This window comes from Elaeis guineensis, chromosome 4, assembly GCF_000442705.2.
Source record: "Elaeis guineensis isolate ETL-2024a chromosome 4, EG11, whole genome shotgun sequence".
In the NCBI taxonomy this organism is placed as follows: domain Eukaryota; kingdom Viridiplantae; phylum Streptophyta; class Magnoliopsida; order Arecales; family Arecaceae; genus Elaeis; species Elaeis guineensis.
Window position 1 is genome coordinate 139,399,784 of NC_025996.2, and position 16,298 is coordinate 139,416,081.

Below are 16,298 nucleotides of genomic sequence, written 5' to 3' on the forward strand. Positions count from 1 at the left end.
CCCCAAATCTTGAGATGATTAAGACTAGATTTCTTACCATGTCATATCTCATATGGTATGGTAAGAATGGATTTAGAAAAAAAAAATTTCACTATATAATTAGTGGTAAGCAAAACATATTCTCTAAAAAAATAATAGAGAGGTCAGTAAAGCTCATCATGGATCGAACCATATTCAATAGGATTTGATTTTTTTGTTTTGAATTCTCATTAAGTTGAGATATTCATGTGGAGTCCATTGTGAGACTATACCATTTTTTTTGAGATAATCTGGAGATTTCTACTTAGGTATTCATCTTCGATCTGATCGAAGCATGTTTAGAATTTTTTAGTTTACAGTTCTACTTCACATCTGAATTCTTTGAACTTTTCTAAGACTTCGAATTTATATCTTATACACATACCTGTATCATGATTGATAAAGGTACTGAAGTAAATATAACCTCCTCTGTTTGGCATATCAAATGGGCCATACACATCAATGTATACCAGTGAAAGTATCTCAGTGATTCTATTTTCATGTCCCATAAAGGATAACTTGATTATTTTTTCTTGAAGATAAGATTCACAGACTGGATATGACTCAGTAGTCATTGGATCCAAAAGTCTATCTTTCTCCAGTCTGTTAATCTTTTCTTTTCCTATATAACCTAGCCTAAGGAGCTACATATACTTGAAATTTATCTCATCTCTGAATCTCTCAAATCCTATGGCACTCACTATCTACTCATCAAATCGATCATCATCATCATCCTCTAAATTACTTAACTGACTAAGTGATGCACTAGTACTACTTGAACTACCAAGTGAAGGCTCTTCTAAAGGGGTAGCCATTTTCTATATATCTGCAACTCTTTTTTGTTTATCATTAACTTTAGACTTTCCAAATATTGGTGGTCTTCTTCCACCAACTCTTTTTGCAGCCAATATTTTAATTCTAATTTTTGGGATGGAGGCAGTTACATGCTAAGTAGGCATCACGACAGTAGAAGGGGCATCTTCTGAACAGCTTCCTGAGTGGCAGCTGTACTAGTTTGAACTTATGGATGATCCACATATACTTGGACTATATCAGTCCCTCTTGTGCAAGCAAGCATATCTAAAATATCAAGCCATTTTCAAAAGTATAATCTGGCATGAGGTAGTAAAAGCGACTCCATTGATATATCCTAACTAATCCAATATGTCTTGTAGCTCTGTGATACTAAATCTATCTGGATCACAGTTATCAAAAAATCTAGAGTAGCCTCCACTATAGTGATAATTAAGATGATACTTGATAGACCCATCATAGTGGATTTATACCATGAAAAAATATTGTCCGTCTCTATAATAAGAAAGAAGTGATACATGAAAAAATAGTTATCAAATATTAGCAAACTTAAATAGTAGTTTAAAAATGAAACATCGATCCATTTAAGAAGTCTTAACAATAACTAAAAAAATTGGCTTCACTGTGCAGTATATATTTAAGAAGTCTTAAAGGAATATCAATATTCAATTGAACTTCGATAGGAGTGGAGTCAAAAATTTTTAAATACTTTCAAATAAGTGGCACATAATACAATAGAGTGGCACATGCTAAAAGGCTATATATTCAAAAAGTCCATAATGGGACCATGATAAAGGGACAGATGTTCAAAAAATAGAAAATACATTTATAGGGATCACAATAATAATTCAAAGATAATTTAAAGCAACACAAATGGAATCATAAGAGATCATTTTTTATGCTCACATGCAACACAAGTGGGACCATAACAGACCTACGGCTGTAACTCTATTCTATATGTATTTAACAAATAGAATCAAGCCAACAATCAAAGGCATATTAAAATTTAAAGTATTCTAATAAACAAACATCATAATGTAATAAATCATCATTAATCAACCTCAAAATGAAGAAAAAAGAAAGAAAGAATTATCGATCCATAATGAAGATAATATGCTTTAGGATGAGTAGTTGAAAACTTCGAATACCACTAAAGATCACACACGAGAATGGAGAGACCGTAAATGACGTATAAATGATGGGATGACAGTTGAGTCACCTCAAAACACCAGAGAGAGGATGACGAAAGGATGGAATCCAAATGAAAAACTCTTAGAATTAGGAGGGGCGTGGTCGAAACACATTTCAAATAATCCCTACGATAGAGGGATACTTTTGTCTATTGAAACGGCAAGCAGACACCATCAACGGTTAAGTGACCATCGGAACTTTATTGAAATGTTTCAATAACTTTAAGGACATGTTTGATACTTTTTAAAGTACAGAGGGTGTAAGTGAAACTAGCCCAAACTTAAAAGGATATTTCTATAATTTATCCTAAAATAAAAAATTATTGTTCTTAATAAATAAAGAAACAAAGCAATACTACTAATAAACCTCATGAGGTGAGGTAATGAAACTCTTTGATCTTTCTTTTTACCCAAAAAAAAAAAAGAAACTTTTTGATCTTTACCAAAAAGAAAAAAAATTCTTTGATCCCTTTGTGCAACATGTGCAGGTCATAGAGATCAAGGGAACTATTAATTAAGAAAAAAAAAAGGTGATCCTTAAATACACACGGATAAAATACAAAGCAGACTTCATGACAAATGAAAGAACTTTCAAAAACCATTTTTAAGCATTTCTTTTATGGCTCTTTCGAGAAGCAATGTTGTGGAACTAATTTATCTTTGAGCTTTATAAATTAGATAACATGTTACTAAGTAAGAATTGTCCATATAATTTTTTATAGATGGTTATTTATAGAACTTTTATTAGGATGGCCACATGCCACACATAGGGCCATATATTAAAGATCAGTGCTACGATGGCTACTAAGTTTGATTGAAAAGAAGCTTTTAGAGTATTCGTTTGGCTACTGACATATTTCTATTAGTTTATAGATTTTTGTAGATATATTTTCTTATAAATTTTTAAATTTATGTGTATACCCTTATAAATAATTTATTATTTATATTTTCTTTGCATATATCCCTATAAATATCAAAAATTACACATATGACCCACAAATATCTAGTGAATCACTTATAAATTACTTGTTTTTATATATATATTCTTGTAAATTATTTTCTTACATATATGCTTTTATAAATTATAGCCTACAAATATCTACGAATGCTCTTATAAATTATTTCTTTTTATATGTATACTCAAAAAGAAATTGTTGGTAGAATATATACATAAATCATAAATCTTTAAGGATATACATATAATTTTAGATATTGATAAGGGCATACTCACAAAGCCCTTTAGTTTTATTAGAGGTGTTATTTGAGCATATATTCTCTTTCTTGTTACAGCCACTTATATCCTACAATATTTTCTATAAATTAATGAAAAAAATAAAAAACTTGTCTAATGGATATATATAATTTTGTTGAGTTGTAGTGAAACCTAATATTATAATTTTTATTTTTATTTTTTTTTTTTTTGGTTGTTATCCCATTCACTTAGCTTCTGCCCTCCGATATTGCCTTCATTATCTCCACTTTGCTTCCTCTCCTCTACCCTGTAATTATCAAGGTGATGGACCACTCCTTGCCCATAATTGAAGTATATAATGACAATCCACAGATCCCACCTTCAAGACCACACGTGACCTGCCTATATATTAAAAAATCCTATGACCACTTTGCTTCTTTCATTAGGAGGTTTTATTATCTCCTTTCCTTCTCAGCTGATCATCATTATCTAAGCTCACCAATCATTTCTTCCCTCTATATTTTTTCCTAATTTTGATCTTCTTTCTTAGTCAAGATACTAGTCAGGCATTGACCAATTGATGAATTTGACCAGCCGGTAAGTTCAAGTCAGCATATCTATCAATAAGTTAGGTCATTAGCCGCTGACTTGATAATTGAGCAAATGCATATAACCTAAGCGCGACCATGCTTTACTCTCAAATACCGAACTACCTACCATCTATAGAAAAGTTTAGGAACAACTCATTTTCCTTTCAAGACCATATTTTTCTATGTTTCAGAAAAATAAAAGAGAGAAAAAGAATTTTAATATATAATGACACTGTTATAGCCCAAACCCATTATAGCCCACAAAAGTCCAAAACAAAAAAAAAAAAAAACAGAGGAATTCAAAATCGGAAAGAAGACTCCCGATGGGAGTCTCCTTCTCCGGCGAAATTCGGGCGGAATCAGGACTCCTAGGACCCCTCGGAGTCCTAGGGTCCTCTATAAGTAGACCCCTCCCCCTTGAGACCGAAGATCGAACTCTTCCCTCTCTCTTTCTCTCCGATTTTTCCGAAGAAGAGCAGCGGGCACAGTTGGGTTTCTCACCGTGTTTTCTCTCCGACGAAGTCACCGGAGGTCAAGGTAAGCTTTTTTTTTTTCTCCCTTCCTTCCTCTTTCCCCCGTGCGTTTGTGCACGGTGGCCGGCGACGAGTGTCGCTGATCTACCGATGGGAAAGAGACTCTGTTTTTGAGTCTCTTTTCTTTGAAATCTCCGACGCCGGCGATCGGAATTGATCGCCGGCCATGTTTCCTCCGTGATCGGAGGAGATGGCCACGTCGGCCGCCGGCCTCCGTCGTGGCGGCCGCGGCCCGAACGGCCGATCAAAGCCTGAGGACCAAGAGTCCTCTGTTCCGGCACGGGAAGAAGAAGAAGAAGAAGAAGAAGAAAAAGAAGAAAAAGAAGAAAAGGAAAAGAAAAAAAAAGAAAGAAGAAAAAGAAGAAAAGGAAAAAAAAAAGAAAGAAGAAAAAGAAGAAAAAAAAAAAAAGGGGGGCGGAGAGAGAAACTCTCCTTGCTCTCTCTCTCTCTCTAGATTTTAGGATTTATGGAATTAATTAATTAAAAAAAAATTAGCAATAAAAATAAAAATAAAATTAGGATGTCCATGGATTAATTCGAAAACCTGGATGCTGTCGACGAATTGATCCTCGTGGAGACATTAGATTTTTAATAATTTAGTTATTTTTAATTTGATAAAATTTTGATTTAAAATATGATATTTGACGTATCAGATTCTGAGAAGGATTTTCGAGATCCCTAGAATTTTAGTTTAAACTTTCTTTTGAGGTAAGTAGTATTTACTTTTACTGAATTTATCTGATAAATTATGAATTAAATAAATTTATGCATGCTTGTGATTGTAATTATTTATTGAAATAATTGTTGAAAATTATTTATGATGAAAGTTAATTGTAGAAAATTATTTATGATTGAAGTTATTTGTGGAGTAATTATTTTGATGATATATGATCTCAAAGAATGTTATAATTGATTTGACTCGAATATCAATTAATTTTATTATTCTTGAAAATAATATATGAATTGAAAGATAATATAAAATTGACAACCTGACTGTGTTGAGGACCCCGCCAATGGGGGCATATACGTTGGCAATTGACTGTCCTGAGGATTTATGTCGCCAGTGAGACCAGCGACATGTCGCCAGATAGACCAACGACAAAAACCGTCAGCTAGACCAGCGGTTCCAAAGGACTTGGCTGTCAGATGATTCGCAGCCCACCGCAAGCAGATACGCGGTATTATGACCCTGCCACAGGGATAATGTGGTCATAGTCATGGTTGGTAAGAAGAATTTAAGAAATTGATGAATTTAAGAAGAAAAGCATAATTGGAAATTATGATGATTTGATTTTTATATATGATTGACAGTATGAATATGATTTCATGAAATTACATATTGATTTGTTATGCATAGTATTATTTGCCTGATTATTCAGTTAAAGGTATACACTGCTTACTGGGCTATTTAGCTCATGATAAGTTTTATGTTTTTCTTACAGATCCAGAAAATTAGCATGATGCGGGATTTCGGTTGGGAGAGCGATTAGAAATGGAGTTAACTCATTGATTTAGAATTTTTCTCAGAATTGATTCAAGACCTTTAGTTTTGTTTTTAGTATTGACTTTGTCAGACAGTTACTTTCTTTTGAACACTTAGTTTTGATTTGTTATTTGAACCAAGGTTTGATTATTGAATAAAGAAAAATTTATTTAACTATTTGTGAAGATATCATGATGAGATGCCTTGCATGCTTATGGAAAAAGTATTCTATAAGTATGCGGCGGTTGCCATGACCCTCGATTCACAATCTCGGGTTGGGGGCATGACAATTAATATGGTATCAGAGCATAAGTAGATAGATAGAGACATGTAGAATTAAGTGAGCGAGTGATGGGTAGACATTAGGAAATTGAAAGGTTAGTTATGATGATTATGATTTGACCTGTCACAAGTTATAACCTTATTAAGGATAAGTTTTATCTCAAATCTAACATAGGTCAATATGCCTCCACGACGAGCGAGGAATACTCAAGGAGCGGTAGGAGGGACATCAAATCCACTTGGCGATAATACTCCCCAATTAAACAGCGGCACAACTCAGCAGGAAGGAATCCATGATCCTACCGAAAATACTCCGACAGTACAGGAGCCGAACATGACTCAACTAATGCAAACTCTGATCGGAGTAGTTCAAACACAGCAACAGTTACTTCAACAACAACATGCACAGCCACGTCAGCAATTTCCATCGATATCTGGATATGGAGAACATCCGATGCAGAGAAACAATATCGTCGAATTTAAGAAGCTAGCTCCTCCAGCCTTCAAAGGGACCATCGAGCCACTGGAAGCAGATCACTGGATTATGGAAATGGAGAAGGCCTTCGCCGTGCAAGAATGCCTCGATGAAGAGAAGATCCGCTATACAGCATATCTGTTACAAGGCGAGGCATACAACTGGTGGCGTATACTGGAATAAAAATATGAGCACGATGGGATACCACTTACTTGGGAGAGATTTCGAGATAAATTCTTTGACAAGTATTTCCTCCGAAGTGTCAGAATACAGAAAGAACAGGAGTTCATTCACCTGAGACAGGGTAACAGATCCGTTGCAGAATATGAAGCCAAATTCACGGAGTTAGCCAAATTTGTTCCGAGACTAGTTGAGATTGAGCAAGACAGAGTACACAAATTTGAAATGGGACTGAAGACAGAAATCAGGAGACAGGTTGTACCCTATGAGCTAACTACCTATGCCTCAGTTGTGAACAAAGCTCTAATAATTGAGAGAGAAGCTAATGAAGCTCATGCGGAGCGTGAACGGAATCAGAAGAAGAGAAATAGGTTTAGTGGAACTCAAGGACGAAATCAGAACAATAAGGTTCCAGCAAAGAAGCCAGCAACTGATAAGAATCGTGAGAATGAGGCAGCTAGATGTTCGAGATGCGGCCGAAGAGAGCATGAGACTTCTAATTGCCCATGAAATACTGGTTCGTGTTTTAGATGTGGCCAGAAAGGACACAAGATTGCAGATTGCCCCCAGATGGACGAAAATAGATCAACACAAGCAAAGGACGGAGGTCAAAGACCAAAAACTCAAGGAAGAATCTATGCACTCACACAACAGGATGCTCAGGCCTCCAATGCTGTGGTGACAGGTACCATTCCTGTATCTGGTATTCATGCTTTAGTTTTGTTTGATTCTGGTGCTACACACTCCTTTATATCCACTACTTTTATTAGACAGCATGATATAAGTTGTGAACCCATGAAAACCAAATTATATGTTGAGACACCAGTTGGTGGTATTTTGAGTACCGAAAGTGTGTGCAAGTCATGTAGTATCAAGATAGGAGAAAGAGAATTACCGACAGATTTGGTGGTCCTGGATATGCATGATTTCGATGTCATTCTAGGAATGGATTGGCTGGCTACCTATCATGCCTCTGTGGATTGCCATGGAAAGAGAGTGAATTTTCACATACCGGGAGAATTAACTTTTAGTTTTGATGAAAGTACAGGAACCACCCCTCCACTTATTATTTCACCTGAACAAGCTAGACAGATGATAAGAAAGGGATATAGAGGTTACCTAGTATCAATAAAGAATAAAGAACATGATGAATTGAAGTTACAGGATATTCCTATCGTAAATGAATTTTTGGATGTATTCATTGATGATTTAGTCGGACTACCTCCAGATAGAGAACTTGAATTTACTATTGAGTTGGCACCCAATACCAGTCCGATTTCTAAAGCTCCTTATAGAATGGCCCCTATGGAGTTAAAGGAGTTAAAAGATCAATTACAGGATTTATTGGATAAAGGTTTTATAAGGCCTAGTGTATCTCCTTGGGGAGCTCCAGTCTTATTTGTGAAAAAGAAAGATGGTAGTATGAGACTCTGTATCGACTATAGAGAGTTGAATAAAAATACTATCAGAATAAGTATCCTCTACCTCGAATTGATGATTTGTTTGATCAGTTGCAAGGTGCACAAGTCTTTTCTAAAATTGATCTTTGTTCAGGATATCATCAGTTAAAAATTAAAACAGAGGACATACCAAAGACGGCATTTAGAACTCGTTATGGACATTATGAATTTTTAGTGATGCCTTTTGGGTTAACCAATGCTCCAGCAGCCTTTATGGATTTAATGAACAGAATATTCAGATCTTATCTTGATAAATTTGTTGTCGTATTTATTGATGATATCTTGATATATTCTAGAAGTAAATTAGAGCATACAGAATATTTACGGTGTATACTACAAATATTGAGGAAAGAAAAACTTTATGCCAAATTTAAGAAGTGTGAGTTTTGGTTGGACAAAATAGCCTTTTTAGGACACATCGTATCTAAAGATGGAATTTCTGTGGATCCAGCAAAAGTGGAAGCTGTGATGCAGTGGAACAGACCTACAAATATTTCTGAGATTCGAAGTTTTCTGGGAATGGCAGGATATTATAGACGATTTGTAGAAGGATTTTCCAGCATAGCTGCACCTTTGACTCGTCTTACTCAAAAAGGGGTTAAATTCGAGTGGTCTGAAGATTGTGAACAGAGTTTTCAAGAATTAAAACAACGATTAGTGTCAGTCCCTATCCTTACTATACCAACAGGAGATGAAGGTTTCACAATTTATAGTGATGCATCTAAAAAAGGACTCGGCTGTGTATTAATGCAACATGGTAAGGTAGTAGCCTATGCCTCAAGACAATTGAAACCATATGAACAAAATTATCCGACACATGATTTGGAATTAGCTGCAGTAATTTTTGCTCTAAAAATTTGGAGACATCACTTATACGGTGCGCAGTGTGAAGTGTTTACTGATCATAAGAGTTTGAAGTACATTTTTACACAGAAAGAATTAAACATGAGACAGAGAAGGTGGTTAGAACTATTAAAGGATTATGATTTAACAATCCATTATCATCCGGGAAAAGCTAATGTTGTTGCTGATGCCCTTAGTAGAAAATCTGTGGAAAATTTGGCGGTTTTAATCATACACCAAAGTCAATTGTTAAAGGATATAAGGAAATTGAAATTAGACATCCGAAAATATGACTCAACAGTACGGTTAGCCAACATGAGGGTTCAGCCAACACTCATTGAAAGAATTACAGTTGCCCAGAATAATGATCTACAACTAATGAAAATAAGAGATTCTGTGGAAACTGGTGTTCAATCTGAATTCAAGATACATGAAGATGGTTCGTTAAGGTTCGACAATAGGATTTGCGTACCCAATGATTCAGCACTCAAGCATGAAATACTTCAGGAGGCACATCAGACCGGTTATACAGTTCATCCGGGAGGTACTAAGATGTATAGAGACTTAAAAGAAATGTACTGGTGGAATAATATGAAGAGAGAGATCGCTCAATTCATGGCTCAATGTTTGGTGTGTCAACAAGTTAAAGCTGAATATCAGAGACCTGCAGGACTACTTCAACCTCTTGATATTTCAGTTTGGAAGTGGGAACATATCACTATGGATTTTGTAACTGGACTACCGAAGACTCTCAGTAAAAATGATGCAACCTGGGTGATTGTGGACCGATTGACAAAGTCTGCACACTTTCTTCCAATTAGAGTTGGATTTACCTTGGAAAGACTAGCAAAGCTGTATATGAAAGAAATTGTAAGGCTACATGGAATTCCAGTGACCATCGTATCGGATCGAGACACCAGATTTGTATCACAATTTTGGAAGAGCTTACACAAGGCATTAGGAACAAAATTGAACTTCAGTACAGCTTTTCATCTACAGACTGATGGTCAGTCAGAGAGAACTATTCAGATCTTAGAAGATATGTTGAGAACCTGTATTTTGGATATGAAGAGTTCATGGGATGAGCATCTACCTTTGATTGAGTTCGCTTACAATAACAGTTATCAGGCTAGCATTGGAATGGCACCTTACGAAGCTTTATATGGTGGAAGATGTCGATCACCGATTCACTGGGATGATGTCGGTGAGCGAAGAATATTGGGTCCCAAACTTGTTCAACAAGCAGTCGAGAAGATTCAATTAATTAAAGATCGACTTTGGGCAGCACAAAGCAGACAGAAAAGCTATGCAGACAACAGGAGACGGAAATTAAAATTTCAAGTCGGTGACCATGTGTTTCTCAAAGTATCTCCTTCAAAAGAAATTTCAAGATTTGGCATTCGTGGTAAATTGAATCCTAGATATGTGGGTCCGTTTGAGATTTTGGAAAGAATTGGTGAGGTGGCTTATCGACTTGCCTTACCCCCTTCACTTGCAGGAGTACATAATATTTTTCATGTTTCTATGTTAAAGAAATATTTACCAGATCCAAGTCACATTGTGGAACTTGAACCAGTACAAGCCAGGAAGGATCTAACATATGAAGAATATCCAATACGGATCGTAGACCGTAAAGAACAGGTGCTGAGACATCGCAACATTCCTTATGTCAAGGTACAATGGAGCCGACATTCAGAAAGAGAAGCTACTTGGGAGCTAGAGGAAGAAATGAAGCAAAAATATCCCCAGCTCTTCGAGACTACAGGTATGAAAAATTTCGAGGACGAAATTTCTTTTTAGGGGTGAAGAATGTTATAGCCCAAACCCATTATAGCCCACAAAAGCCCAAAACAAAAAAAAAAAAAAAAAAACAGAGGAATTCAAAATCGGGAAGAAGACTCCCGATGGGAGTCTCCTTCTCCGACGAAATCCGGGCGGAATCAGGACTCCTAGGACCCCTCGGAGTCCTAGGGTCCTCTATAAGTAGACCCCTCCCCCTTGAGACCGAAGATCGGCCTCCTCCCTCTCTCTTTCTCTCCGATTTTTCCGAAGAAGAGCAGCGGGCACAGTTGGGTTTCTCGTCGTGTTTTCTCTCCGACGAAGTCACCGGAGGTCAAGGTAAGCTTTCTTTTTTTCCCCCCTTCCTTCCTCTTTCCCCCGTGCGTTTGTGCACGGTGGCCGGCGACGAGTGTCGTCGATCTACCGATGGGAAAGAGACTCTATTTTTGAGTCTCTTTTCTTTGAAATCTCCGGCGCCAGCGATCGAAATTGATCGCCGGTCATGTTTCCTCCGTGACCGGAGGAGATGGCCCCGTCGGCCGCCGGCCTCCGCCGTGGCGGCCGCGGCCCGAACGGCCGATCAAAGCCTGAGGACCAAGAGTCCTCTGTTCCGGCGCGGGAAGAAGAAGAAGAAGAAGAAGAAGAAGAAGAAAAAGAAGAAAAAGAAGAAAAGGAAAAGAAAAAAAAAGAAGAAAAAGAAGAAAAGGAAAAAAAAAAAGAAAGAAGAAAAAGAAGAAAAAAAAAAGGGGGGGCGGAGAGAGAAACTCTCCTTGCTCTCTCTCTCTCTCTAGATTTTAGGATTTATGGAATTAATTAATTAAAAAAAAATTAGCAATAAAAATAAAAATAAAATTAGGATGTCCATGGATTAATTCGAAAACCTGGATGCTGTCGACGAATTGATCCTCGTAGGGACATTAGATTTTTAATAATTTAGTTATTTTTAATTCGATAAAATTTTGATTTAAAATATGATATTTGACGTATCAGGTTCTGAGAAGGATTTTCGAGATCCCTAGAATTTTAGTTTGGACTTTCTTTTGAGGTAAGTAGTGTTTACTTTTACTGAATTTATCTGGTAAATTATGAATTAAATAAATTTATGCATGCTTGCGATTGTAATTATTTATTGAAATAATTGTTGAAAATTATTTATGATGAAAGTTAATTGTAGAAAATTATTTATGATTGAAGTTATTTGTGGAGCAATTATTTTGATGATATATGATCTCAAAGAATGTTATAATTGATTTGACTCGAATATCAATTAATTTTATTATTCTTGAAAATAATATATGAATTGAAAGACAATATAAAATTGACAACCTGACTGTGTTGAGAACCCCGTCAATGGGGACATATACGTTGGCAATTGACTGTCCTGAGGATTTATGTCGCCAGTGAGACCAGCGACATGTCGCCAGATAGACCAGCGACAAAAACCGCCAGCTAGACCAGCGGTTCCAAAGGACTTGGCTGCCAGATGATTCGTAGCCCACCGCAAGCAGATACGCGGTATTATGACCCTGCCACAGGGATAATGTGGTCATAGTCATGGTTGGTAAGAAGAATTTAAGAAATTGATGAATTTAAGAAGAAAAGCATAATTGAAAATTATGATGATTTGATTTTTATATATGATTGACAGTATGAATATGATTTCATGAAATTACATATTGATTTGTTATGCATAGTATTATTTGCCTGATTATTCAGTTAAAGGTATACACTGCTTACTGGGCTATTTAGCTCATGATAAGTTTTATGTTTTTCTTACAGATCCAAAAAATTAGCATGATGCGGGATTTCGGTTGGGAGAGCGATTAGAGATGGAGTTAACTCATTGATTTAGGATTTTTCTCAAAATTGATTCAAGACCTTTAGTTTTGTTTTTAGTATTGACTTTGTCAGACAGTTACTTTCTTTTGAACACTTAGTTTTGATTTGTTATTTGAATCAAGGTTTGATTATTGAATAAAGAAAAATTTATTTAACTATTTGTGAAGATATTATGATGAGATGCCTTGCATGCTTATGGGAAAAATATTCTATAAGTATGCGATGGTTGTCATGATTCTCGATTCATAATTTCGAATCGGGGCGTGACAGACACAATACATTGACAGTATACCGCATGATCATTGGCCTGTGCACGTACTTGTAACAAATCCAAAGAAGGAGACAGTGCAGTAAACCTCTCTCATCTCTTTGTGCATAACGTGCTAGTCATATGGATCCAGGGAATTATTTTTTATTTTAAGAAAAACCCTCTGATACAAGCAAAGTTCGCTGCATATTTTCACACAAATTACAAGTCCAAACACTACTTGATCGTTTTTTCTTAGGGGTCTTTCAAGCGACGGAGATCATGATTGGACTAGTAACGCTGGTATTTTTATCAGATGAGACCCACGTCAAGAAGCCTCTCTCGGTCCCATTGCCTTTACCATTGCCGGAGAAGGTAACTGTGTACTGCGCCTTCTCATTAACCTCCAAGAATGAGAGCTTCTTTGGTTCCACGGTCACCAACACCCCTCTCGGAGGCGTCACGTTCACCGCGTATTCCGACCCCGGAGCTCCCACGTTCGTCACCGTCCGGGTCACCTTCATCTTGTACTCATTCTCGGCGCTCAGGAACGCCGCGAACGACGGGTAGTTCAACTCTGCGCCGGAAATGTTCTCGATACCCGAGCACTCGATCGCATACCCGACGATGACGCTTACTTCCTCGTCGGTGTACTGCAGGCTGCAGAGGTAGGCGATATAATCGTCCGAGTCCATATCGTAGACGAGGCCCGGCTCATTAGCTTTCGTTGGATTCACGTGGCCGGAGCCGACAGCGTAGAAGTCGGCGACTTCCATCTGATCACGAATGAGTTTGCCGTCGTTCGCCGTCCGGTCGGCGGTCGTCATGATCGCCGACTTGATCGCGGCGGGGGACCAGTCGGGGTGCGCACTCTTTAGCAGGGCGGCGATCCCGCTGAGGTGAGGAGTGGCCATGGAGGTGCCCGAGATTATGTTAAACGTGGCTGCGGCACCACCGGAAGATCCCACCGGGAACGGCCACGCCGCCAAAACGTTCACCCCGGGGCCGATGATGTCCGGCTTCAGGATGTTCGGGTCGGCCTGGTTGGGCCCTCTGGAGGAGAAGTAACCGACCATCGGAGCCGGGGACGTTCCAAGAACCGTACCCTTAAAGCCGATCGATGTCGTGGGATTCGACGCCGACTTTATGTATGATTTAATCTTCAATCCATCAGCATAGCTCACATGAGATGCCGGCAGGACGTGGATGTCGGACAAGGTCGTGAACCCGGCGGCTTCGCTGTTGGCAAGAATCATGGCGGCTCCTCCGGCGCTCTTGACGTTTTCCCCCTTGGCAACCCGAGTAATCTAGCCGGTGTCGCACAGCACCACCTTCCCCTTGACGTCGACACTGGCCAGTGACTCGTTCTTGCAGGTGGCTGCTTGGGATCCTGAGAGGAAGCCGGGGTACACCAGAGGCAGATTGGCGATAACATTGTTCGACTGGTAGAGGGCTTCTCCGACGAACTGGTCTCCGTTGCCGAGTTCGACGACCGACTGGATGGATCGATCCATGGTGCCGGCGCCGACCGTCAAGATCCATGGCGCCTCGTTCGAGAGCGTGCTCGCAAACGGGCCAGAATTTCCAGCGGCGCAGCTGACGAAGATGCCATTCTCGATGGCTCTGAAGGCGCCGATGGCGATGCCGTCGCTGTAGAAAGGATAGGAGGCTCCGCCGATGGAGAGGGACAGCACGTCGACGCCGTCCTCGATGGCACTGCCCAATCCGGCTAGAATGTCCGAGGTGGTACATCCTTCTGCGTGACAGACCTTGTAGACGGCCAGGTGGGCGTAGGGCGCCATCCCGACGGCGGTGCCGGCGGCCTGGCCAAGAACGTCCGCATTCTCGACGAACTTGCCGGCGGCCGTGCTGGCGGTGTGCGTCCCGTGCCCATCATCATCAAACGGTTCTTCCTGCTCCACGCCACCGTAAAATCCGTGCATGGCGCTGGCTCCTTTGGCAAAACTCTTCGCTCCGATGAGTTTGTTGTTGCAGCTGGATGCAGCGAACTCGCAGCTACCCTTCCATTTTTCCGGTGGAGGCGGCATCCCTTCGTCATCAAATGACGGGTGGCTCGGCAAAACTCCGGTGTCCAGAACGCCGACGATCACCCCTTTGCCAAAGTTGGAGTCCTCCCAAAAGCCCGTGGTATAATTGCGTTGCAGGCCTAGGAATTGGGGCGTGTGCGTGGTTTGGAGGCGAACCAGCCGGTCGGGGTATGCATGCACGAAGCCAGCCTTCTTCTTGACGTCGGCCAGCTCTTCGTCCGTCAATCTTGCAGCGAACCCACTGATGACATTGCTATAGGAGTAGATCAGCCGCGACTTGAACTCGCCGGAGCTCAGCATGCTCGAGGGCAAGAAGGACTTGTACCACTCCTCCAGTTCTTGTTCTTGGGGTTTCTCAGGCGAAGAGGAGGCAAGTTTTCGGTGAACATGGACGATATAGGTTTTGTGCTTCTCAAAGGACATCGGCACGGCCCAATTGTCTCGAGCCGTAGCCGGAGAGGCAAGATGCCAAAGAGAGAAGTGGAGGAGAAGGAAGATGATGGACATGGTGGGAGTGGAATAAGCCTTCCAACCGAATGGGATGGGAGACCCTGCAGACATATGGGAGATATAAAAAGGCGGTGTTGGGTAGGTCATACTTGTGATTTTTGTGCTTTACTTTGTCACTGTATCAAACGAAGAAGCTAGCACGTGCTTTCTGCAGCCAATTATGTTTCGAAATCCCAAAAGAACGGGACCCGGGCGCAAGACCTTTTGGCAGCTTATGTGAGCGTGGAGGCTGGAAAGCAGGTGCTGCATGTGATGCTCTGGTAACTTCGAAAAATCATTCAACTCAAAGTCGCTCAGGTTCCTCGCACCAATCGCTTTGCTTTATTTAGTGCCACAATTCAGGAAGCGGGAGCAATGGCGAGACACCACACCATCTGAGTGATTTCATGAGCTTTTCTTTTCTTTTTTTTTTTCTTTTTTTTTTTTGACTTACTCGAGCATTTTCCGTGGTTTAATTAGTTAGGTCTGCCTTTGTTTCTATCTATGCTGTAATAATACTAAGCAGTCCAACTAGCATGTTTATAATAATGAAAGAATATTATATCATAAAATTTCTATATTTTACAATAGAGATGAAAAATAAATAAATATTTTTATTATAATTTTTTTATCATATTTTAATTATATTATAATTTATTTTTTTGATTGATATATTGAAGCTTGTGCTAGTAATCATAACTTTTTGTTGAGCAATTGATTTTTTTTTTCTGCATACTCGGGAAAAAAAAAAAAAAAAGGTGGTGTTGGGTAGTCCATAATTGTGATATTTGTGCTCCACTTTGTCACTGTATCAAAGAAGCTAGCACGTGGCCGCTA

The 16,298-nt window shown here is 39.2% G+C and overlaps 1 pseudogene; it reads right to left on the bottom strand.

The window, feature by feature from the left end:
- Window positions 1–13,073: 13,073 nt before the first annotated feature.
- LOC105060814 (subtilisin-like protease 4) lies at window positions 13,074–15,534 on the bottom strand (annotated as a pseudogene).
- Window positions 15,535–16,298: the final 764 nt, after the last annotated feature.